This window comes from Bufo gargarizans, chromosome 1 (assembly GCF_014858855.1).
Source record: "Bufo gargarizans isolate SCDJY-AF-19 chromosome 1, ASM1485885v1, whole genome shotgun sequence".
Lineage (NCBI taxonomy): Eukaryota > Metazoa > Chordata > Amphibia > Anura > Bufonidae > Bufo > Bufo gargarizans.
In genome coordinates, this window is record NC_058080.1 from 395,593,733 (window position 1) to 395,620,217 (window position 26,485).

Here is a 26,485-nt window from a genome sequence, read left to right on the forward strand (position 1 = left end):
TTAGAGCTTCAAGTTTGAAATTTGTTCAGCATTGTGTACTAAGATATTTATGGGGCTGTTCTAAATACAGTAGTTATGTTTCAATATATAAGTATGGCTGAAATAATAGTGCTCACATTTTGGGATATAGACTATTTTATAGACTATGCCACATAGCTGCAAGTCTGTTCTCTCTGGCATTTGTAGTCAGAGATTATTTTTTTAATTACCTGTAATTCTATATTACAGATTTGGAGTACTACAGGTACTTTTTTCATGTTATCCACATTTATATCATTTTAAAGAAGCACTTTGATTTTAAAACATGTAAACACAAATTTACATAGCTAGCAAAAATAGAATATCTTTGCTTTATTATCGATTTCCTGCAAGTCTTTTCTTCATTGACATAAAAGATTATTTATTGTGTTTGCTCCTTAAATCTGTCTAAAAAGTGGTGCAAATTGGCACAATGTTGGCGCAGTTTGGCTCAACTAGTGTGTCTACATTTTTTACAATGTTGTTAAAAACAACTAGGAATTAATATGGTTACCATTGAAAGTAATGGAGCTGTATAAAGTATCTTTGCAGTAAACTTCCTCTAGTGGTGGGTGCTGGAAATAGCTACAGTATTTTTTTTAATGTCAGGAACAGAAGAAGTTGGACCCTCTCCCTGTGGGGCTGCATGGTAGTTACGTGGTCTGTCTCCATGGTAGGTGCCACTGGGTGGAAGCATCTGTATGTATTAAGATGACTTCCACATTCATGCAAATCCTACAAATGACCTGATATACCTGGGGTAATCACAGCTAGGAAAATTACCCGTCAGAGGGAAGATAGTGGTATGTATTGAAAAATACTTCTTCTTCACAGAATACCACCAATTCTAAAACGTAGCCTTTATTCTTTTCTTTAACACAACCCCACAAAACAATTAAACAAGTACATAAAACAAATAATGATAGATACGATAGGGACACAGTGGTCCGAAATTTTCCAAGATACTAGAGGGGACTGTTCTTCAGGTAGGGTGATAGCAATCAATTCGAGACCTTTCCCTAGTGCTTACCCTTTGCTCTAATAATCCTTGTCTAAAGAACGAAATGGCCGCCCCCATAGGGACGATCCTGTATTCAGGAACCTCCTGTATGCCCTACGATGGCCCTGAGGACAGGTGACACAGGCAGGACCTAAATAGTATGCCCAATGTGTAAATTCTGTGGCCTATTCTAGATACATTAAATGATAAATGCTCAGTACATCAGGTTGTTATTCTAGATACATAAAATAATAAATGCTGAATACACAATGTTGTTCCAATAAATTCTAAAAAGGTACAGATGTAGAGTAGAAAATATAACAATCATCCAGTGGATGCCAAGTACACTGGTCGCCAGTTTAGATTCTATACCGCGGGTACCTAAGCCATTACAGTTGACAACACCTCGCTTTAGACCCCTAAATCCCAATGCGTGTCGCCCACAGTAATATTTGGGCTCATTAGGGGACACTTAATACAGTGTCCCAATAGGCATCATATATAGGTAAAGATTTGTTATCTCACTGATGGCAATATGTATATGATAGAATATCATTCATAACAAACAATTATAACAATAAGCCATATATCTAGTCCGACTCGTGGACCTAGAGCTACCGCTCCACATTCATGTTAATGCATGAGGTACACAAATGCTCGAAGATATAAGGTATTGCACCAGTAACATATCAGTTGTACTTGCGTGCCCAGAGACAAACACCCAGGAAGATCCCATGGGGTAACTGGTGAGTATGGTTACTGCACTGTTGATGTCATCGGGTCGCATCCCCAATAGTCTATAATGAGAGAGATAACAGTTAAGATTCAATAGTTCTGTGTTCGTCTGACGATGCAGAGGCAAACGGATCCGTCCTGACACAATTGTCACTGACACAATATGGCGCAATAGAAAACGGATCCGTCCCCCATTGACTTTCAATGGTGTTCAAGACGGATCTGTTTTGGCAATGTTAAAGATAATACAAACGGATCAGTTCTGAACAGATACATGAGGTTGTATTATTGGTGCGGATCCGTCTGTGCAGATCCATGACGGATCCGCACCAAACGCGAGTGTGAAAGTAGCCTTATGCTGTAATATTTATATAAAATAGTCTCTAATTGCTGATCCTAGGGATCACAGACATATGGAGGGACAGATTTGTGCTACTTGCATGTCCATACTTTATATACATCTATCCAGAGGTTTAATAAAAAAAATGCAGGAGTTTCAAGACCTCTCAATAAAGAATCCCATCAATCCCACACCACCCCTCCCCACCTAGGTGTCCCTTTCCGTACATATTTCTAGCTCCTTCTGAAATGCTAGCGGGCCTAGGTTCCCCTTTAGTTCCTCCTTTGCATACCACTTTGTGGTGAATCTATTTTTATGTCATATGGAAAGTGTAGAAAGTACAGGCTGGACATACTCTAACCAAAGCTTGTCATTGAACTGATACAATCTGCATTGAATTTGGATTTAAAACCAACCAATGTAGGGTTCTTAGCAGCACGTACCTATTTGTCTTATGTATTGTTTGCTACCCATTTAGTGCTTTATTGTACCGCATTAATGGTTTGCACTATGGACACAACTATCACATCATCAGAAATGAAAAGAAATAAACTGTTAATCAAATATGTTTCACGGTTAGTTACAAATCTGATTGACAAATGATTTTCAGATTGAACAGTCTGATTTGTGGTTGTGGCAACTGATAAATTAAAGAAATGTTTTCTGTGAGTCTTGGTATTGATTTACTGCTGCCAATGATGGATGAGCTTTGCCTTTCAAAATTAGGGGATATTCATAGCTTCTGTAACAGCACTTCCCTTGAGGTAATAATCATTGTGCCACCATGACTGAGATTACTATTTAATACCACAAGGATAACGATAAGATGATTTGCTGTAGAGCTTTTTTAATTTCATGCTAAAGCAAGAAGATTTCATCATTATTAGTGAGGCTGAAATCACAACCAACGTTTAGCTGCCTTTTTTTTTTAGATTATAAAACACAGTGACCAGATCATACTATAGTCAAATAAAATAGTACGTACTTTTGTTTTGTGGAAGTTTTGCGGAATTTCAAAATGCAAGGTATGGTGTTTTTTTCTGGGATGGTGTTTTTTGTTTCCCATACACATCTCTGTAGGAGTTGAGAAATATAAAGAAACAGCTCCAGCTCACCTGCTGCTTCTTTTAAGTCCAGTGCACAGAATGAGTCTGAATCCTGACACTGATAACACTAAAAACAATGATCCAGCACTGATAAAATTCCAAAATGATCTTTAGTTCTTGTTCATAGCAATACACGTATAGGGGAACGACAGCTTTGACTGGACATTGGCGCTTTTCAGACACAACAGTGTCCTTCGACTAAGGACACTGTTGTGTCTGAAACTCGTCAATGTTTAGTCAGAGTGTCTTTCCCCTGTATGTGTATTGCTATGAATAAGAAATAAAGAGTTGAAATGTCTGAAAAAATACATATACAGTACAGACCAAAAGTTTGGACACACCTTCTCATTTAAAGAGTTTTCTTTATTTTCATGACTATGAAAATTATAGATTCACACTGAAGGCATCAAAACTATGAATTAACACATGTGGAATTATATACTTATCAAAAAAGTATGAAACAACTGAAAATATGTCATATTCTAGGTTCTTCAAAGTAGCCACCTTTTGCTTTGATTACTGCTTTGCACACTCTTGGCATTCTCTTGATGAGCTTCAAGAGGTAGTCACCTGAAATGGTCTTCCAACAGTCTTGAAGGAGTTCCTAGAGATGCTTAGCACTTGTTGGCCCTTTTGCCTTCACTCTGCGGTCCAGCTCACCCCAAACCATCTCGATTGGGTTCAGGTCCGGTGACTGTGGAGGCCAGGTAATCTGGCGCAGCACCCCATCACTCTCCTTCATGGTCAAATAGCCCTTACACAGCCTAGAGGTGTGTTTGGGGTAATTGTTCTGTTGAAAAATAAATGATGGTCTAACTAAACGCAAACCGGATTGAATTAGCATGCCGCTGCAAGATGCTGTGGTAGCCATGCTGGTTCAGTATGCCTTCAATTTTGAATAAATCCCCAACTAGTGTCACCAGCAAAGCACCCCCACACCATCACACCTCCTCCTCCATGCTTCACGGTGGGAACCAGGCATGTAGAGTCCATCCGTTCAACTTTTTCTGTGTCACACAAAGACACGGTGATTGGAACCAAAGATCTCAAATTTGGACTCCTCAGACCAAAGCACAGATTTCCACTCGTCTAATGTCCATTCCTTGTGTTCTTTAGCCCAAACAAGTCTCTTCTGCTTGTTGCCTGTCCTTAGCAGTGGTTTCCTAGCAGATATTCTACAAACCGGATTCCAAAAAAGTTGTGACACTAAACAAATTGTGAATAAAAACTGAATGCAATGATGTGGAGATGGCAAATGTCAATATTTTATTTGTAATAGAACGTAGATGACAGATCAAACGTTTAATCCGAGTAAATGTATAATTTTAAAGGAACAATACGTTGATTCAAATTTTCACGGTGTCAACAAATCCCCAAAAAGTTGGGACAAGTAGCAATAAGAGGCTGGAAAAAGTAAATTTGAGCATAATGAAGAGCTGGAAGACCAATTAACACTAATTAGGTCAATTGGCAACATGATTGGGTATAAAAAGAGCTTCTCAGAGTGGCAGTGTCTCTCCGAAGCCAAGATGGGTAGAGGATCACCAATTCCCACAATGTTGCTCAGAAAGATAGTGGAGCAATATCAGAAAGGTGTTACCCAGCGAAAAATTGCAAAGACTTTGCATCTATCATCATCAACTGTGCATAACATCATTCGAAGATTCAGAGAATCTGGAACAATCTCTGTGCGTAAGGGTCAAGGCCGTAAAACCATACTGGATGCCCGTGATCTCCGGGCCCTTAAACGACACTGCACCACAAACAGGAATGCTACTGTAAAGGAAATCACAGAATGGGCTCAGGAATACTTCCAGAAACCATTGTCAGTGAACACAATCCACCGTGCCATCCGCCGTTGCCAGCTGAAACTCTACAGTGCAAAGAAGAAGCCATTTCTAAGCAAGATCCACAAGCTCAGGCATTTTCACTGGGCTAGGGATCATTTAAAATGGAGTGTGGCAAAATGGAAGACTGTTCTGTGGTCAGACAAGTTACGATTCGAAGTTCTTTTTGGAAATCTGGGATGCCATGTCATCCGGACCAAAGAGGACAAGGACAACCCAAGTTGTTATCAACGCTCAGTTCAGAAGCCTGCATCTCTGATGGTATGGGGTTGCATGAGTGCGTGTGGCATGGGCAGCTTGCATGTCTGGAAAGGCACCATCAATGCAGAAAAATATATTCAGGTTCTAGAACAACATATGCTCCCATCCAGACGTCATCTCTTTCAGGGAAGACCCTGCATTTTTCAACAAGATAATGCCAGACCACATTCTGCATCAATCACAACATCATGGCTGCGTAGGAGAAGGATCCGGGTACTGAAATGGCCAGTCTGCAGTCCAGATCTTTCACCTATAGAGAACATTTGGCGCATCATAAAGAGGAAGGTGCAACAAAGAAGGCCCTAGACGATTGAACAGTTAGAGGCCTGTATTAGACAAGAATGGGAGAGCATTCCTATTTCTAACTTGAGAAACTGGTCTCCTCGGTCCCCAGACTGTCTGTTGAGTGTTGTAAGAAGAAGGGGAGATGCCACACAGTGGTGAAAATGGCCTTGTCCCAACTTTTTGGGGATTTGTTGACACCATGAAATTCTGATTCAACATATTTTTCCCTTAAAATGGTACATTTTCTCAGTTTAAACTTTTGTTCCGTGATGTATGTTCTATTCTGAATAAAATATTAGAAGTTGGCACCTCCACATCATTGCATTCAGTTTTTATTCACGATTTGTATAGTGTCCCAACTTTTTTGGAATCCGGTTTGTACCATGAAGGCCTGATTCACACAGTCTCCTCTTAACAGTTGTTCTAGAGATGTGTCTGCTGCTAGAACTCTGTGTGGCATTGACATGGTCTCTAATCTGAGCTGCTGTTAACCTGCGATTTCTGAGGCTGGTGACTCGGATGAACTTATCCTCCGCAGCAGAGGTGACTCTTGGTCTTCCTTTCCTGAGGCGGTCCGCATGTGAGCCAGTTTCTTTGTAGCGCTTGATGGTTTTTGTGACTGCACTTGGGGACACTTTCAAAGTTTTCCCAATTTTTCGGACTGACTGACCTTCATTTCTTAAAGTAATGATGGCCACTCGTTTTTCTTTACTTAGCTGCTTTTTTCTTGCCATAATACAAATTCTAACAGTCTATTCAGTAGGACTATCAGCTGTGTATCCACCTGACTTCTCCACAACGCAACTGATGGTTCCAATCCCATTTATAAGGCAAGAAATCCCACTTATTAAACCTGACAGGGCACACCTGTGAAGTGAAAACCATTTCAGGTGACTACCTCTTGAAGCTCATCAAGAGAATGCCAAGAGTGTGCAAAGCAGTAATCAAAGCAAAAGGTGACTACTTTGAAGAACCTAGAATATGACATATTTTCAGTTGTTTCATACTTTTTTGATAAGTATATAATTCCACATGTGTTAATTCATAGTTTTCATGCCTTTAGTGTGAATCTACAATTTTCATAGTCATGAAAATAAAGAAAACTCTTTAAATGAGAAGGTGTGTCCAAACTTTTGGTCTGTACTGTACAAAATATAACAAAAAAAATCACCAAAAATGCTTGTAAAAACTCGTCATAATACTTGAAAAATATGGCATTTTGCAAGTGTTTAATATAAAATAGCCCTTATAATATCTCATGTTAAAAAATGTGATATGATATTCAGAAAAGACCCCCTGTCTTTATCTGTTAGTAAGTGTATATTTTATTTCAGTGTCTATCATGTCTAGTTTTTCCATTCCGCTATTTGTAAGTACTGCAGAATATAAATTAAGGTTAAACCTTTCCAAGACCAGACCAATTTTCATTTTTTCATTTTCGCTTTTTGCTCCCCACCTTCCAAGTACCATAACTTTTTTACTTTACCTTTTACATAGCCAAATGAAGGCTTATTATTTGTAGGACAAGTTGTACTTTCTAATGGGACCATTTAACCCTTAGGATACCGGAGTTTTTTTTCATTTTTTCATTTTCACTTTCCGTTTCATCCACCATGACGGCTATGGATGAGATTGACCTCTATAGAGGCAGGAAATACACAGAGAGAGAGTTTAAGAAGCCCCCACCCACTCTCACCCATAGTGTTTTTCCTGTCCCTAAGGGGTTAGGAGCACAGAGTAACGCCTACAGGAGTTAGAAGAGTTTTATTCATTTTATTATTTTCTTAAAACTAACAATTGGCTTACCAATCGCCTCCTCAGCCCTCCCGCAGCTTATGCCAAAGCTGGGCTGGGGAGGTTAATGTGGACCTGGTCTCCAGCTTGGGAGGCCTGATTCCACTGGGCTGGAGGCGGTCTTCCTTCCCATCTTTCGTGGAAGCAGACCGGCAGGTGAAAGAACGTTGAACGGGCCAGAGTCTTTGCGGCATTCTGTGCTTCCGGGGGTGGCGGAGCTTATTAGGGCACACGTCATCGCACGGGCAGGCGGCTCCTGATGACGTCAGATGCCGTTTTTTTAAAACAAAGCGCAGGAGCGCATGGCCAGCGTTACCCCCCAGCCTCTGCGGCAGCGATGTCGGCTCCGGAAGCACCTGGGACCCGCGGTGACTGCAATGACCCACCTTCGGTAACTCCAACCATGAGTCTCCCAGTGGGGAAAAGCCTGCATATCTGCCTGTATATGTTGCCTCCTTAGTCCATAGACCTTATTAGCGTTGCTCTTCTTTCTGCCTAGGTTAAAGAAATAAAATGAAAAACAAAGTATCTTAAATGCATTAATTGCTGCAAAAAATTACCGGAAGGACATAAGAAAAAGCTCAGCAAATTTTGCATCAGTGACCTTCTGAAGGAAGAGCAACCGTCCATCGTGACAGAAATTAAGACCATGATTCAGGACGAATTCAGATCATCATTGGCCTCTCTCCAACACCCTCAAAATGCGCCTCCTACAAAAAGACCAAGATTATCAGTTCCCTCCTCCTCAGATTTTGAGGACATGGAAGAAGGAGTGTCTGCATTTAAACACGATGTAGACGAGGATAAATTATCGGAGGGAGAAATAATAGAAGAAGAGGAAGGTAAAAAATATATTTTCTCCTCTGAAGATATGGACGAGCTTATTAAAGCCGTCAGGGAAACCATGGGCATTGAAAACATCCAGAAAGCTAGATCTGTTCAGGATGAAATGTTTGGGGGATTACGTACCAAAAAAGCTACGGTCTTTCCCATTAACGAAAATATAAAAGAAATTATTATTGACGATTGGTCAGATCCTGAAAAAAGACTAGGGGTCCCTAAAGAATTTAGGAAAAGATTACTTTTTGATCTAACCTGAAATCCTGGGGGAGGGGAGGCGATAAAATTTCTAAATCCAAACTGTGTTCTCAGGGGAATATGTTTTTGGACCCGTACTGGATAAAATATTAGAAAAAGCCGCCGACAAAAAGAAAGGCTTCCCGGAATATTCAAAAAAGGAAATTTTTCGCCCCTTCGGTCAACAATCCAAATCTACAGAGGCAAAGGCAAATCTGGTCGCTGGAGCTACTAGAAGGGTGGCAAGGGCCGGGTTTTCCTCCTCAACCCCCAAAAACAATGACGCCATAGTGGGGAGGAGGTTAATTTTTTTTTAGCCCAGTGGAATATTTTAACATTAAACCCTTGGGCTCTAGACATTGTAAAGAACAGATACAAAATAGAATTTACCTCCACCCCACCCAAAAGGTTCCAGGTAACGTCCCATGCTCCAAATTCCCTTTAAAAAACCTGGCAGGGCATAATAGAATTAAAAAAGTTAATACCTTTAATAAAGGTAATAAAACAAGTCCCAATACCAGAAAAAAACAAGGATTCTACTCAAGACTCTTCTTAATCCAGAAACCAGATGGATCTTCCAGAACCATCATAAACCTAAAAGATTTAAACAAGTTCATAGCGTACAAAAAAATTCTAAATGGAATCCATCTCCTCCATCGTACCCCTAATATGAAAAGGAGCATACATGACGTCCGTAGACCTCAAAAACGCATACTATCACGTCCCGTTACATCAAAATTCACAAAAATGTCAGCGGTTCGCCCGGATCAGCAAATTCATCATTTCCAATTCTGCGCTCTTTCGTTCGGCATTTCATCTGCACCAAGGGTTTTTACAAAACTTGTAGTAGAAATGCTGCCCTCCCTAAAAGAAGCGGGACTCACAAATACAGAAACATTATTACGGAAAGTTTCCAGCCTGGGTTGGCTGATTAATAAATAAATAAGTCTTCCCTAATACCCTCACGCAATAAGAAATTCCTGGGATTAATCCTAGATTCAGATGCCCAAAAGACTTTACTTCCTCGGGAAAAACTAAGGGCTATAATAGAAAAGATTGGAAGATTCCAAACCCAAAACAATACCTTGATCAGGTATGCAATAAGTATCCTAGGTCTCATGACTCCTGTATACCAGCGGTCGCCTGAAACCAAGCCCACACAAGAACCATCCAATCCTGGATTCTAAAAACCTGGAACAAACACCCGTGATCAATGGACAGGATAATAAAAATCCCCTGGCAAGTAAAAATAGACCTAAATTGGTGGAAAAATAGAATCCAATCTTACCAGGGGGGGCTTTTGGCAAAAAGAGCCAGGAGTACAGGTAGTTACCGACGCAAGTGCAACAGGATGGGGTGCAATAGTGGGCTCCTCAAACTGGCAAGGAAAATGGCCAGATCAAATAAAAAACAAATCCTCAAATTACAGGGAGCTAAGAGCGGTCTGGGAAGTTCTAAAATCAAACCCAATTTTATTAAGGGGCAAACACCTAAAAATATCCTCAGACAATACAACAGTCGCCTATCTGAAACATCAAGGAGGCACCAAGTCCGAAAAACTAAAATCCTTAACAAGAAGAATCTTTTTTGGGCAGAAAGAAACGTCTTATCTATCCCAGCCATTCACTTGAAAGGTTCCGAGAATACCGAGGCAGACTTTCTAAGCAGACAAACACTAGACCCAGGAGAATGGTCTTTCAAAAACTAACAAACAAGTGGGGCCAACCACAAATAGACCTATTCGCATCCAAAAGGAATGCAAAGGTCAACTGTTTCTGCTAACTCAACCCCAGGGAAAGTCCATGGCAGTGGACGCATTTTCAATAAAATGGAACTGGTACCTAGCCTATGCATTTCCTCCATGGGCTTTAATACCCAAGGTCATTCAGAAAATCCTCACAGATCCAGTTAGTGATTCTAATCACTCCCTATTGGCCCAAGCGAACCTGGTTTCCCATTCTGAGAAATCTATCCGTGGAAGATCCATGGCTGATTCTGTTCCAGAAAGACATTCTGTCACAGGGTCCAATTTTACACCCAAACCCGGGACTCTTCAAACTGGCAGCTTGGATCCTAAAAGTGAGATTCTTAGTAGCAGGGGCCTCTCAAATTCCATAATTAGTGCTCTAAAAGCTATTAGGAAAAAAGTCACAAACGCCATCTATTTAAAGATATGGAGAAGATACTGCTCATGGCTGGGGAAAGTTTGTACTGACATTTCATCCCCCTCCATACAAAAAAATCGTAGAATTTTTACAAAGGGGCCTACACTTGGGCTTTAGGCCTAGTACCTTAAAAGTACCAATATCTGCCTTGGGGGCCTTCTATGACACCAACCTTTCAAATCATAAATGGGTTAGAAGATTTATTAAAGCCGCTCTAGACTCAGACCATCCTTAAAGTCAAATACTCCGCCATGGGAACTAAATTTAGTCCTTAATAGATTAACAAATCCCCCCTTTTCCCCACTATCAGTAATCTCCCTAAAACATCTCTCCTTTAAAACAGCTTTCCTGATAGCGATTACATCTGCTAGACGCGTAGGAGAAATCCAGGCGTAAGGAACCATACTTTTTACTTTTTACGGATAAGATCGTTCTAAAACTAGATCCAGGTTTTCTCCCGAAAGTGGTTTCTAACTTCCATATGGACCAGGAGATTATCCTACCTTCCTTCTGTAAGGATCCAAAAAATCCCTCGGAAGAAAAATAGCATCTACTCGACGAAAGGGAGACGATTATCTAATACCTAAAAGTGACAGCCCCTTTTAGGAAATATAATAATCTATTAATTCAATTTTCTAGAAAAAATAAGGGTAAAAAACTCTCTAAAACATCAATAGCATGTTGGATAAAAACTACTATCGTTCTCTGCTATAGTTTAGTGGGCCAGACATGCTATTTTGGTATTAAGGCACACTCAACTAGAGCTATGGCCTCCTCCTGGGCGGAAAAGGCAGGAGTATCTCTTGACCAAATATGCAAGGCTGCAACCTGGTCTAGTATAAATACTTTCATTAGGGATTACCGCCAAAATTTTTCTTCTGCAGCAGATTTGGCGTTCGGACAAAGAGTGCTACAAGCAGTTGCCCCCCCTACTTAGTAATCTGGTAGTTCTCATCCGTAGCCGTCATGGTGGAGTAAACGGAGAAAGGTAATTAGACTTACCTGTAATTCTGTTTCCTTGAATCCACCATGACGGCTCATATATGCCCCCCCCATAACAGTTGAAAAAATAAATAAATAAATAATAAAAAAATATATATAAAATTATTAATTTTTACCCACTTGGTATTTGGTACACACTGAGGGTGAGAGTGGGTGGGGGCTTCTTAAACTCTCTCTCTGTGTATTTCCTGCCCCTATAGAGGTCAAGAGGTCAATTTCATCCGTAGCCGTCATGGTGGATTCAAGGAAACAGAATTACCAGTAAGTCTAAGTTTTTTTTCTCCCCCATTTCCTTGAGCCAGAACTTTTTTCATTTTTTCATTCACATAGCTGTATGAGAGTTTGTTTTTTGCAGGACAAGTTGTACTTTCTAATGCCACCATTTAATATGGCATACAATGTAGTGGAAAGTGGGAAAGAAATTCCAAAATGAGTGGAATTAGAAAAATAAACGCAATTCCTCCTCTGGGTTTATGGGTTTTGTTCCCACAGAGTTCCATTTGCGGAAAAACTGACCTGTGCCCTTCCTTCTCTAGGTCAGTATAATTACAACAGTACCACATATGTATAGGTTTTTATGTCTAAATAGCATAAAAATTAATTTTAACTTTGAGAAAATTTCTTAGTTTTTACATCACCATATTCTGACCTATAACTTTTTTATAGTTATATCTACTGAGCTGTGTGGGGGCTAATTTTTAGCAAATTGGTCATTTTTACACTTTTTTCTGTTACGCCATTCGCCGTACTTTAATAGTACGGGTGTTTAGTACGGGTGTTTTCTGTTGTGGTGATACCCATGATGTTTATATTTTTTGTTATTTATGTATTTATTTTTTTATCCTAAACTTTTATATTTTTTCTTTTTTTTAAATATATTTTTACGTTTTTTAACTTGTTTGTTATGATTTTGAAACTTGTATTTGAGCCTGCAAAATCCAATTTTTAAAAAAATTCGGAACAATCATGGATTTTTTATATCCATTTATTGTTAAGAATTGCTAATTTCTTATTGTTGGAATAGGAATTGCAGCTTCAATACCCAATACTCAATAACCAATACTCTTCAGCGAGACCTAAGGCATTGAATTCAATTACCATTACCATTATCCTCATTGGCTGCAGAGGAGCTGCCAGGTTTTTCACCCTTTAGATGCCATGATCTCACTTGATCACGGCATCTAAAGGCTTTAATGACCGCAATCTGCATTATTGCCGGACGCTGTAATTAGCCGCGGGTCTCTGCTGTTTGAAACAGCGGAGACCCACCGGCAATGATGCCTGTTGGTAACGAGAGGGTTAATATTAAATAAATGGAAAGCAGAAAAAAAAATTCTAAATGGATTAAAATTGGGGAAAAAAGCCCACAAGTACCACATTAATTGAGTGGTAAAAATGACACGTTAGCTTCATATCAGCGTATCACTATGATCACAGCCATAATAAACAGTTTGATATTTCTGTCTATAAAGCTTTGCAAGGGCTCTTATTCCGAGGGTCAAACTATAGTTTTTACTCATATTATTTTAGAAAATGTATGATTTTTTTAAATTAATTTTTATTAAAAAAAAATTGGGGAGGCAAAGCAACCAAAAAATGTAGATTCGGGCATTTTGACTTTCCTTTCTGTTATGGAATTCAGAATACAGGACAAATACTTTTATATTTTTAGAGTTCAGACATTTTCACACATGGCAATACCAATGATGATGTTTGTTTGTTTATTTTATTTTATTTCATTTGTAAAAATGGGGAAAGGGGTGATATGAATTTTTAATTTTGGGTGGATTTTTATGCTTTTAAAAACTTTTCCCCCCTTATTTAACTTTATTTTTCACCCACCTCAATGGACTTTAGATCACTTGTACCATAGATTGCAATAGTTAAACATTGCAGTCTATGGGAAAATCTCTGTCTTTTTGTGTAGTCTTGCCACAGGCAGGGCTCAATAGGAACTTTGCTATGCCAGGCCTGGGGACCTGTACAAGGCTCCTGGATGCCATAGCAATTAAACAGCCCCTGCAATCTCATCACGTGGGAGCCGTTCAGTCAGTAGGAGAAGCTATTTCCATTACATGATCCCTCAGCTGCTGTGGTCCCAATTGACCATGGCACCTGAGGGGTTAAATGTCCATTACCTGATTTCTTAGAAAATTTAGGTATTACAGTACTCCAAGTCATTTAAGCTTCAGGGATATCAATCTGTCAGTGAATTCACCTCATTTGGTGCGAATGAAAGTGACAACAGGTGCACTGAAGAGGCAACAGCAAGACAACCACCAAAAAAGGAATGGTTTTGCAGGTGGAGGCCACAGACAGTTACTCTTTCTTTATGCTTCTTGACTTATTCTCCTCTAGTTTTGAATTTTGCTGCTCCAGGATCCACATTCATACTTACCATCACAAGAAGACTAGCTCTGTTTCTCAGCACAACCTAAAAAAACATGAAGACAATACCAGGACATTGGGAAAGGTGGTCAGGGCAGAGAGAAGATCATCAACCCAACACCAGGACTGATATCTGCTCCTTTTTTGTGAGGAAGGACAGGAGCACTTCCAGATCCCAAAAAATGGCCTACAGCAGGCTACTGGTCTACGTGTTTCTGAACAATCTCTCAGAAAAAGATTCCATGACGGTGGCATGAATACCCAACATTCAGTAGTGAGACCTTTGCGCTCATGCTTATACCGTACACCTTGATTGGCATTTGTCAAAGAACACCAGAAATGGCTGCTCTGCCATTGGTGCTGAGTTCTCTTCACATTAAATCAGGTTTATATTGAGCAAATGTGACAGATTAAAATAATCTAGAGATGACATTGTGAATGTTATGCTGGCTACAGTCTCATCCAGCATGACTGGTTTGGCAGTGGTCAGTGATGGTCTTGGAAAGCATATTGTTGTGATAGCTAAGGGTACTCTGACTGCCGTTTGGTACCGGGATGAAATCCTCAGATCCATTGTCAGACCTTTTGCTGGTGTAGTGGGCCCTGGAATACTCCTGGTACCTGACAATGCCTGGCATCGTGTGGCTTAAATGCGTAGGCAGTCCCTGGATGACAAAGGCATGGATGCCATTGACTGCCCCTCACATTCCCCAGACCTGAATCCAAACCTCTGGTACATCCTGTAATCGGTGCATCTGACACCACCTAGTACAGTGATGACTAACCTTGGCACTCCAGCTGTGGTAAAACTACGACTCCCAAGATGCCCCCCTTGCTTGGCTGCTCTCAGAACTTTATAGAAATAAATGGAGCATGCTGGGAGTCGTGGTTTCACCACAGCTGGAGTGCCGAGGTTAGCCATCACTGACCTAGTAGCCCCACAGACTGTCCATAAGCTTACTGTTGTCCTGATCCAGGTCTGGGAGGAGATTCTCCAGGACACCATATTCCATCTGATCAGGATCTTGCCTAGACAATGTTGGGAGTTCATACAGATATGTAGGGCCATATACACTACTTAGTCACATTATGAGCTACCATGATAAAATTCACGCAGATTGGATCTTCATATGATTTGATTTTTTTTCTTTGGCTTTCAGAATGATTCAGAATCAGAATCCATCCCTCAGCTGGTTGAGGATTCTGTTTTCCACTGACTGTTGATATGTCTTTTTGTTTTTAACGAGTTACAGGATTTGTCAGTAAAGATTTTCACACAATGGGGGTCATTTACTATTACCCCCTATGCCAGAAACAGGCATAAAAAAGTTGCAAACCCAAAGCTTGTGGCATTTTAAACACATTTTCACCAAAATGTAGGTGCAAGTGGCATTTCATCAGGGCACATGGGATATAATGGGCTGAAGTAAAATCCAGTCTTTGATAAATGACCCCCAGTGTGTGTTAATGGGTATTAATTCACTTAACTTTCATTAAAAGTGCACCACCATATAGGTCAATTCATTATTTGCGTATTAGGTTACTTTCACACTAGCGTTTTAGTTTTCCGGTATTGAGATCCGTCATACGATCTCAATACCGGAAAAAAAAACACTTCCGTTTTGTCCCCATTCATTGTCAATGGGGACAAAACTGAACAGAACGGAATGCTCCAAAATGCATTCCGTTCCGTTTAGTTGCATTCCCAGACTGGAGAGCAAACCGCAACATGTTGTAGTTTGCTTTCGTCCTGGGATGATGAGCAATACGGATCCGTTATGACCCCCAATGCAAGTCAATGGGGACAGGTCCGTTTTCTCGGCCACAATCTGCCACAATAGAAAATGGATCCGTCCTCCATTGACTTTCAATAGAGTTCATGACGGATCCGTCTTGGCAATGTTAAAGATAATACAACCGGATCTGTTCATAACTGATGCAGATGGTTGTATTATCAGTAACGGAAGCGTTTTTGCTGAACGCTGCCAGATCAGGTAAAAACGCTTGTGTGAAAGTAGCTTTAGCTGTGTATATATACTGTTACTGGTACTGACCAGATACTGGAAAAAATTCTGATAATACATTTTATTTTAAATGATAATTTCAGGTTTTGTCATATCTTTACAACTCTTTTGTTATGCTTATTAAGACATTATAAACTTCTAGTGGGGATTTCAGACAAATAGCTATGTAGCGGGTAAATATTTTATAACTTATTCAATACTGGTATAGTATATCTAGCAGTCCATATATTGGTACCATTAATAATAAATACATGTGCTAAAAATAGCTAGAATTTCTACAGAAAATAAAATAAGAAAAACAACTTTTAAAAGTGAGAAGATGTAATGTTTTATTATCATAATTGTACCAAGGATAAACTTGTAAATTAATGCCAAGTATATTTAGCTGAACTATCATCTGAGTGTCTATGGCCTTATATGCTATAGTATACATCTAAAATGCCATTATTATGGTGAAACATGTCAGGACACTGATGTTGTCCATAATGTATAGTACATTATATATATATATATATATATATATATATATATATATATATATATACACTCACCTAAAGAATTATTAGGAACACCATACTAATACGGTGTTGGACCCCCTTTTGCCTTCAGAACTGCCTTAATTCTACGTGGCATTGATTCAACAAGGTGCTGATAGCATTCTTTAGAAATGTTGGCCCATATTGATAGGATAGCATCTTGCAGTTGATGGAGATTTGAGGGATGCACATCCAGGGCACAAAGCTCCCGTTCCACCACATCCCAAAGATGCTCTGTTGGGTTGAGATCTGGTGACTGTGGGGGCCATTTTAGTACAGTGAACTCATTGTCATGTTCAAGAAACCAATTTGAAATGATTTGAGCTTTGTAACATGGTGCATTATCCTGCTGGAAGTAGCCATCAGAGGATGGGTACATGGTGGTCATGAAGGGATGGACATGGTCAGATACAATGCTCAGGTAGCCCGTGGCATTTAAACGATGGCCAATTGGCACTAAGGGGCCTAAAGTGTGCCCAGAAAACATCTCCCACACCATTACACCACCACCACCAGCCTGCACAGTGGTAACAAGGCATGATGGATACATGTTCTCATTCTATTTACGCCAAATTCAGACTCTACCATTTGAATGTCTCAACAGAAATCGAGACTCATCAGACCAGGCAACATTTTTCCAGTCTTCAACAGTCCAATTTTGGTGAGCTCGTGCAAATTGTAGCCTCTTTTTCCTATTTGTAGTGGAGATGAGTGGTACCTGGTGGGGTCTTCTGCTGTTGTAGCCCACCTTTCTTTCCCATTCTGACATTCAGTTTGGAGTTCAGGAGATTGTCTTTACAAGGACCACAACCCTACATGCATTGAAGCAACTGCCGTGTGATTGGTTGACTAGATAATCGCTTTAATGAGAAATAGAACAGGTGTTCCTAATAATTCTTTAGGTGAGTGTATATATAGTACAGGGAGTGCAGAATTATTAGGCAAGTTGTATTTTTGAGGATTAATTTTATTATTGAACAACAACCATGTTCTCAATGAACCCAAAAAACTCATTAATATCAAAGCTGAATATTTTTGGAAGTAGTTTTTAGTTTGTTTTTAGTTTTAGCTATTTTAGGGGGATATCTGTGTGTGCAGGTGGCTATTACTGTGCATAATTATTAGGCAACTTAACAAAAAACAAATATATACCCATTTCAATTATTTATTTTTACCAGTGAAACCAATATAACATCTCAACATTCACAAATATACATTTCTGACATTCAAAAACAAAACAAAAACAAATCAGTGACCAATATAGCCACCTTTCTTTGCAAGGACACTCAAAAGCCTGCCATCCATGGATTCTGTCAGTGTTTTGATCTGTTCACCATCAACATTGCGTGCAGCAGCAACCACAGCCTCCCAGACACCGTTCAGAGAGGTGTACTGTTTTCCCTCCTTGTAAATCTCACATTTGATGATGGACCACAGGTTCTCAATGGGGTTCAGATCAGGTGAACAAGGAGGCCATGTCATTAGATTTTCTTCTTTTATACCCTTTCTTGCCAGCCACGCTGTGGAGTACTTGGACGCGTGTGATGGAGCATTGTCCTGCATGAAAATCATGTTTTTCTTAAAGGATGCAGACTTCTTCCTGTACCACTGCTTGAAGAAGGTGTCTTCCAGAAACTGGCAGTAGGACTGGGAGTTGAGCTTGACTCCATCCTCAACCCGAAAAGGCCCCACAAACTCATCTTTGATTATACCAGCCCAAACCAGTACTCCACCTCCACCTTGCTGGCGTCTGAGTCGGACTGGAGCTCTCTGCCCTTTACCAATCCAGCCACGGGCCTATCCATCTGGCCCATCAAGACTCACTCTCATTTCATCAGTCCATAAAACCTTAGAAAAATCAGTCTTGAGATATTTCTTGGCCCAGTCTTGACGTTTCAGCTTGTGTGTCTTGTTCAGTGGTGGTCGTCTTTCAGCCTTTCTTACCTTGGCCATGTCTCTGAGTATTGCACACCTTGTGCTTTTGGGCACTCCAGTGATGTTGCCGCTCTGAAATATGGCCAAACTGGTGGCAAGTGGCATCTTGGCAGCTGCACGCTTGACTTTTCTCAGTTCATGGGCAGTTATTTTGCGCCTTGGTTTTTCCACACGCTTCTTGCGACCCTGTTGACTATTTTGAATGAAACGCTTGATTGTTCGATGATCACGCTTCAGAAGCTTTGCAATTTTAAGAGTGCTGCATCCCTCTGCAAGATATCTCACTATTTTTGACTTTTCTGAGCCTGTCAAGTCCTTCTTTTGACCCATTTTGCCAAAGGAAAGGAAGTTGCCTAATAATTATGCACACCTGATATAGGGTGTTGATGTCATTAGACCACACCCCTTCTCATTACAGAGATGCACATCACCTAATATGCTTAATTGGTAGTAGGCTTTCGAGCCTATACAGCTTGGAGTAAGACAACATGCATAAAGAGGATGATGTGGTCAAAATACTAATTTGCCTAATAATTCTGCACTCCCTGTATAGTACTCTTAAATTGCTCAGCTCTCTGTTAGTGACCACATGAAAACAATTTAACGGTGATGGACATTTTCTGGTTACTGTTGACCAATGTGTTTATGAGATGATTATATCGCACTTACTAATATCGCCTTTGTTGAAATTTGGCAACATTTTCTAGATTTAAAAAGTTTGCTGCGGAGCCTCACACAATGTATAATAAACACAACTCGGCAATCAAAAAGTTCAATCAATATATCAAACTCAGCATCAATAATCTACTCATGACCATGAGGTACTTTTAAAGTGCCGTCATTTCTTTATTTGGTCCTCTGACTTCAATTCATACTTCATAGTATAGCATCTAGAGAACGCTGACTTTTCTGCTCCATCCGCGTGAAGTTTTGGAGGACACGGTCCCTTAATCACATTTATTATCTCCCTGTCCTCAGGGCTGGCAAACTGGGCAATTGCCCAGGGCCCCGATCCTCTAATGGGCCCCCTGCTTCAGTCCCGCCCGGCAGATCGCAGAACGTTGAACAGTCGGGACTCCAGAGTAGGGAATTTCCCAGCTTAGGAGTCCTTGCTCTGACTCCATATATCCATATATGGAGTCAGTGTTATGAACATGAAAGGGGTATTCCCAAGCATTGCCATTATGCTTGGGGACACCCTGTGTATATAAATCTAATTTAGACTCTATTTTTGATGGCTAGTTGGGGATTTGAACTCACAACCTTTTAGATTAAGGGCAAGAAACTTAACCACTGGGCTATAAAGCTCAATGCAAAGTCAGTGTTGAAAACCTCATAGAAGTTTCTTTTGTATAATACAAGAGAAACTTCTATGCTGTATTAACAGTAGATAAACTTCTATGATGTTTTTTTAACTTTGACATAGTATTGAGCACTATATCCCAGTGGTTAAGGTTCTTGCCCTTAATGTAGAAGGTTTTAAGTTCAAATCATTACAAAAACTTTTTAAAAATAAAGGGTAAATAAAACTTAAATACACAGGGTGTTCCTGACAGTGAAAAATGTGATTTTATTGAGAAAAAAATTGAGCAAAACGTAAAATATGATCAAATAACCCCCGTATTAGCCTACAGCAACCTTTTTCACTTGTTTAGCCAGTATTTTTAAAATCTTTCTGTGGGGATTCGAACGCAACACCTTATACATTACAGGTAAAAACCTTAACCACTGGGCTATAGAGCTCAATTATAAGTTGCTGATGAAAAACCTCATAGAAGCGTCTGTTATATAATACAAGATAAACTTCTATGAGGTTTTTCAGCAAAAACATAGCATTGAGCTCTACAGCCCAGTGGTTAAGGTCTTTGCCCTTAATGTAGAAGGTTGGAAGTTTGAATCTCCACAGAAACATTTAAAAAATTGAGTCTAAATTAAACTTAACAAGATGTTCCTAACAGTGAAAAGTTTGATATTATTGAGAAAAAAATGGAGCAAAACGTAAAATATGTTTAAATAACACCCGTATTAACCCACATCAACCTGTGTAACCAGTATTTTTTGTTGAGAAAGGTGGCAACCCTAACGCCCCCCCATTCAGGACCTCTATAGGCCGGCTCACTGCAGCAAGCTAAGCCTCATCAGAAATCACTTCGTAAAAATGTATATATGATATTCTGACTGTCATAACTTTTTTATAGTCATGTCTACGGAGATGTGTGGGGGCTAATTTTTTGCGGGAAGATCTGTCATTTTTGACAATACCATTTAGGTTGTGTATGACATGATCACTTTTTATTAAATTTTCTTGGGAGATAAGGTGATGAAAAAAATTCGAAATGGCCTTTTTAAAAAATGTTTCTGTTATGCCATTCACCATATGGGCTAACTTTTTAAAAATATTTTAATAGTATGGCTGCTTTCGCATGCGGCGATGCCCATAATTCTATTGATGTCGCCGTGTGCTCCTTTGTCTCATTCTCACAACCGAAAACGACCGCCAGAAGTACAATCGGGAAATCCTTGGTGTAGTGTGCGTCGATGTGTGCGCAATTCCTCCAAAATAACATCAAAGAGACGTTCTCAAGTATGTTCCAATAATGTGCCTGCCTCCCAGCGGCTAGGCGTGGTTTATTTATACCAGAAGATGGGCGGCGGTCTTACAATCATGACCAATGAGGAGACAGGTTATGTATGAAGTGATTGGCTGGCGAAGATACTTATGTTCGCGCGTTCACACACATATTTGCTCCCTTTCCGTTGCCGCGCTTATCCTCGTGGATGAAGAAACCCCCGTTCGATGGTCCCCATCCCTCCCTCCTCAGCTGGCGCCTTGATACTAGTATCCTGCAGTAATACTAGGCCGGGCACAAATCAGCTACAGGTCGGGACGACCAGACCATTGGGCGAAAGTCTCTGCGCAGATGCGAACGTGAACGAATCTGCGCATCTCCATAGGATAGATGGCGACCATACGGCGAACAATAATTTTTCCACAACACAATTTTTTTTTTGTTTCTTTTTATTTTCAGGAATGACCCCCCCATTCCTGAAAATAAAAAGAACCAAAAATAAAATTGTGTTGTCGAAAAATTATTGTTCGCCGTATGGTCGCCATCTTATGTTTTTTTTATATTTCCAAAACTTTTTTTACATTTTTTTTATTTTTTATTAAGTCCAGCAAGTGGAACACAACTTACAATCATCAGATGTAAATTGCTCCATTATTCTGTGTAGAAATTACTTTATCACAGGCATGCTCTACCTGCGGTCCTCCAGCTGTTGCAAAACTACAACTCCCATCATTCCTGGACAGTCTACAGCTATCAGCCTACAGAAGGTCATGGTGGGAATTGTAGTTTTACAACAGCTGGAGGGCCACAGGTTGAGCATCCCTGACTTTATCACAGTTCAGTGCTGCCATCTAGTGGCCTGAACTGGGATATACTAACATGAGCCTGGAAGCCTAGTACAGGCTGCGACTCATTTTTAGAACAGTGTGCTTTCCCTGATCTCCTCTGGGGGAAAGCGCGCCTGAAGAGGAATCCTGCGCTTCCAGTTTTTAACACTCTCAGATGCCGTGAGTAAGGGGAACTCACTGCTGTGAAGGGAAGGGGGCATGTGGCATATTCTGGGGCCATGAGGGTGAAGAACTGTGTGAGGAGCTTTACGGGGGGTAAATCTGTGAGGGAGCGCCGGAATCAACAGAATGTAACTGTGTTGTTAGTACATTATTACAAGATTATTTGATTTTGTCCAGGGCCACATTTTGTCTAAAACCGGCCCTGCCTGTCCTGCAAGTCCATGCCTCTTTTAATATACAACACTATTCTCCTGGTCTTAGAAGCAGCTGATTAACATTGCATTCTTTTATGCTATGATCTACAGTACAAATACACTGAGACCGTTCCCTACAATTGACTCTCCCAGTTTTGGCTCCTTCTATGACATATGATATCTGTAGATTATTAGTATTAGGGGGGGGTGTAAACACGTACATAACAAAACACAATAATTAGTAATCCCGTTTACTCCCCCACTCAGTGACGTACAGGCGATGTCTCCTCTGACTGATTATTATTATTTTTTCCTTAGTCCACACAGATCACAATGATGACGTCTCCTGACCACAAATTGTTTCCGTATAATTGGACACAGATAATTGCCCCCCCCAATAGAGGACTCTTTAAATATAGCGCACCCCAATAGTGGCCTCTTTAAACACAGTGCCTCCTAGTAGTGGTCTCTAAATTTAGCCCCCTCGGTAGTGCCTTTTTACATATATTGTCCCCCAGTAAATAATGCACCAACACGTCCCCTGTAGTGCCCCCAGTAGTGTTCACAAACAAGCAAAAAAAAACTTGCTCTGGATGTCTGTGATGCAGGCCTCTCCCAGCCTGCTGCCCCCGCTGCCTGTGTTACGGTGCAGGAGATTGCAACATCCTGTCCTGGGCCTCTGGTGGCAACCATTCTGCACCTTAGCACTGCCTTACAGGCCTCAGGCCTAGCAGCCTTTAGCCTGTGAGGCTAAACAGCAGGGCATAGAAGCCAATAGTTCCTGTCCCTGACGTTCAACTAGAGGGCTTCCGATGGACCAGTTGTCACAACCAGACAGCTGAGAAGCTCTGACAGAGGCCTTTCAGAACCTCCTCCTTGAGTTTTCTTTGTTGTGGTATTCAGTTCCTCATCTCGTTAGCCTCTCTCAGCTGTCATGTAGTTGGACTGATTGCTTCCCTTTAAATTCCTCCCCATAATGCTTTACTGGGCGGCTTATACTTCTTCCTGGAGTGTGTGTGCATGCTGATCCTGTTTCCCAGTCTGCTACAAAGTAAGTGCTGTACATTTATCTGTTATTTTCTGTTTGCTGGATCCCAGGTGACCCTGACTCCCTCCGTGTCTGGTGTAGGGAGCCGGTGGTCGTGTCCCCTCACTATTGTAGGGTGTTCAGGGGTTATATAGTCGAGGTACGTGGATATGCAACCATCCACCTTTGGGATCTTTGCATAGGCTGAGCAGCCAGGAAAAGTGCTAGGTCTTGTGCAGGGGTCTCCCTTTTGGTTCCTTAGCTTTGGATCCAGTGAGTCATATATGCATGTTGCTTTGTCTTGTTTCCTGTACACCGTCTGTGACATTATAAGCCGCCCAAACCGTCTCAAGCATGGATCCGGTTTCACTTTTGGCTGAACGCCTTCAGGGTCTTTCATTGGAGGAAGCTGATCTCCGCAGGACTTTTTCTCAGCTTCAAGTGACCGGCTCAGCTTGCGTTCATGGAGTTTGTTCTGAGCCTAAGATCTCGCTCCCGGATACGTTTTCCGGGGGTAGTGAGAATTTTGTGCGTTTTAGATAGGCTTGCAAACTCCATTTTCGCCTTCTTCCCCATTCCTCTGGTGATGAGGAACGGAGGGTGGGGATCATTATATCGCTGCTCAGGGGTAACGCTCAGTCCTGGGCCTTTTCGCTGCCGGAGGGGGCACGGCCCCTCCGTTCAGTGGATGAATTATTTTTAGCCCTGGGTCAGATATATGATGATCCGGATCGTATTGCTCTGGCTGAGTCTAGACTACGTCTATTATGCCAGGGTAAACAATCCGCAGAGATATACTGCTCAGAATTTCGGAGATGGGCAGCTGATACTGGTTGGAATGATGCTGCACTCCGAAGTCAATTTTGCCATGGTCTTTCAGAGGGATTGAAAGATGCATTTGCCTTTCATGAAAGGCCTATTTCCTTGGACTCTGCTATGTCTCAGGCCGTTCGTATTGACAGGCATCTTAGAGAGAGAGGAGAGATCTCTCCTTCCTGTCATACTCAGTCCCAGGACAGTGCAGCGGTCCCATTCTGTGCGCAGGGGTCTCAGTCGCTGTCAGCCCCTTCTGAGCAGGAGCCCATGCAGCTGGGGTTGATTGCTTCTGACAATAGAAGATTCAGCCCGCATGGGAGGGTTTGTTTTTGTTGTGGAGGTATAAATCATTTGGCAAATGTTTGTCCCTCTAGGAGATTCAGGCAGTTCTCTGGGAGTAATAAAGAAACAAAGAGGAAAAAATCTTTTAAAAATGTTCCGTCTGTTGGCAGGGTTGAGGCGGAAATTGAAGGTTTTCCGTTTGCTTCTAGTTCCCGTTTTGTCCTGCCTGCTAGGGTGGCGCTAGAGAGCAAGAGCATTTTTTGTGAGATTTTTGTGGATAGTGGAGCAGCGGTCAATCTCATTGATAGTCAATTTGCAATAACTCATGGTTTCCAGGTGTGCACTTTGGGACAGGATATTCCTGTTTTTGCTATTGATTCCGCTCCACTTTCTCAGAAATCATTAAAGGGCCTAGTTCACAATATCTGTTTAATTGTGAGTGATGCTCATGTTGAGGATGTGTCATGTTTCGTCCTTAGCGGTTTGCCTACTCCTCTAGTGCTACCCAGGCTCACTAAACATAATCCCACCATTGATTGGCAAGCGAGGCAAATAAATGGTTGGAGTGACTTTTGCAGAGAGAATTGCCTCACGACATCTGTTTCTGAGGTTGCTACTAAGACTGTACCATCTTTTCTCTCTGAATTTTCGGATGTCTTCTCTGAGAGTGGAGTTCAGGATTTGCTCCCGCACAGGGAGTACGATTGCCCTATTAATCTCATCCCAGGCGCCAAGCTGCCTAAATCTCGTTTATACAATCTTTCCCAACCTGAAAGGATCGATATGCGTGCTTATATCTCTGAGAGTCTGAGAAAAGGACACATACGACCCTCGAAGTCACCTGTTGCCGCTGGTTTTTTCTTTGTTAAGAAAAAAGATGATTCTTTAAGACCTTGTCTGGATTTCAGGGAGCTGAACAGTATCACTATTCGTGACCCTTATCCGCTTCCTCTAATCCCGGACCTGTTTAACCAGGTTGTTGGGGCTAAAGTCTTTTCCAAATTAGATCTAAGAGGGGCATACAACCTGGTCAGGGTCAGAGAAGGAGACGAATGGAAGACGGCCTTCAATACCCCTGAGGGCCATTTTGAAAATTTGGTTATGCCTTTTGGTTTGATGAATGCCCCAGACGTTTTTCAGCATTTCGTGAACAGCATTTTTTATCATTTGATGGGAAAATTTGTATTAGTGTATTTGGATGACATTTAGATTTTTTTCTCCTGATTTCAAAACTCATAAGGAACATTTACGTCAGGTCTTGCTCATTCTGCGGGAGAATAAATTTTATATGCGAAACTTGAAAAATGTGTGTTTGCGGTTCCAGAAATTCAATTTCTGGGGTTTCTTCTCTCCGCTTCTGGTTTTCCATTGGACCCCGAGAAGGTCCGCGCTGTGCTTGAGTGGGAGCTTCCTGAGAATCAGAAGGCGCTGATGCGTTTTTTGGGCTTTGCCAATTATTACAGGAAGTTTATTTTGAATTATTCCTCTATTGTTAAACCACTCACTGATATGACCAGAAAGGGGGTAGAATTTTCTTCTTGGTCGGTAGAGGCGCGTAAGGCTTTTTCTAATATCAAGGAGAGTTTTGCTTCCGCTCCCATCTTGGTGCATCCTGATATTTCTTTACCCTTCATAGTTGAGGTTGATGCTTCTGAGGTGGGTGTGGGTGCGGTCTTATCTCAGGGTTCCTCTCCTGCCAAATGGCGACCGTGTGCCTTTTTCTCGAAAAAACTCTCCTCCGCAGAGAGAAATTACGATGTGGGAGATAGGGAATTGTTGGCCATCAAGTTGGCTTTTGAGGAATGGCACCATTGGCTGGAGGGAGCCAAACACCCTACTACCGTGTTTACTGACCATAAAAATCGGGCCTACTTGGAGTCAGCCAAGCGTCTGAACCCGAGACAGGCCAGATGGTCTTTGTTCTTTTCAAGATTTAATTTTGTTGTCACGTTCCGCCCTGGAGTTAAGAATGTGAAGGCAGATGCCCTGTCACGTTGTTTTCCGGGAGGCGAGAATTTTGAAGACCCGGGTCCCATTTTGGCTGAAGGTGTGGTGGTCTCTGCTCTTTTTTCT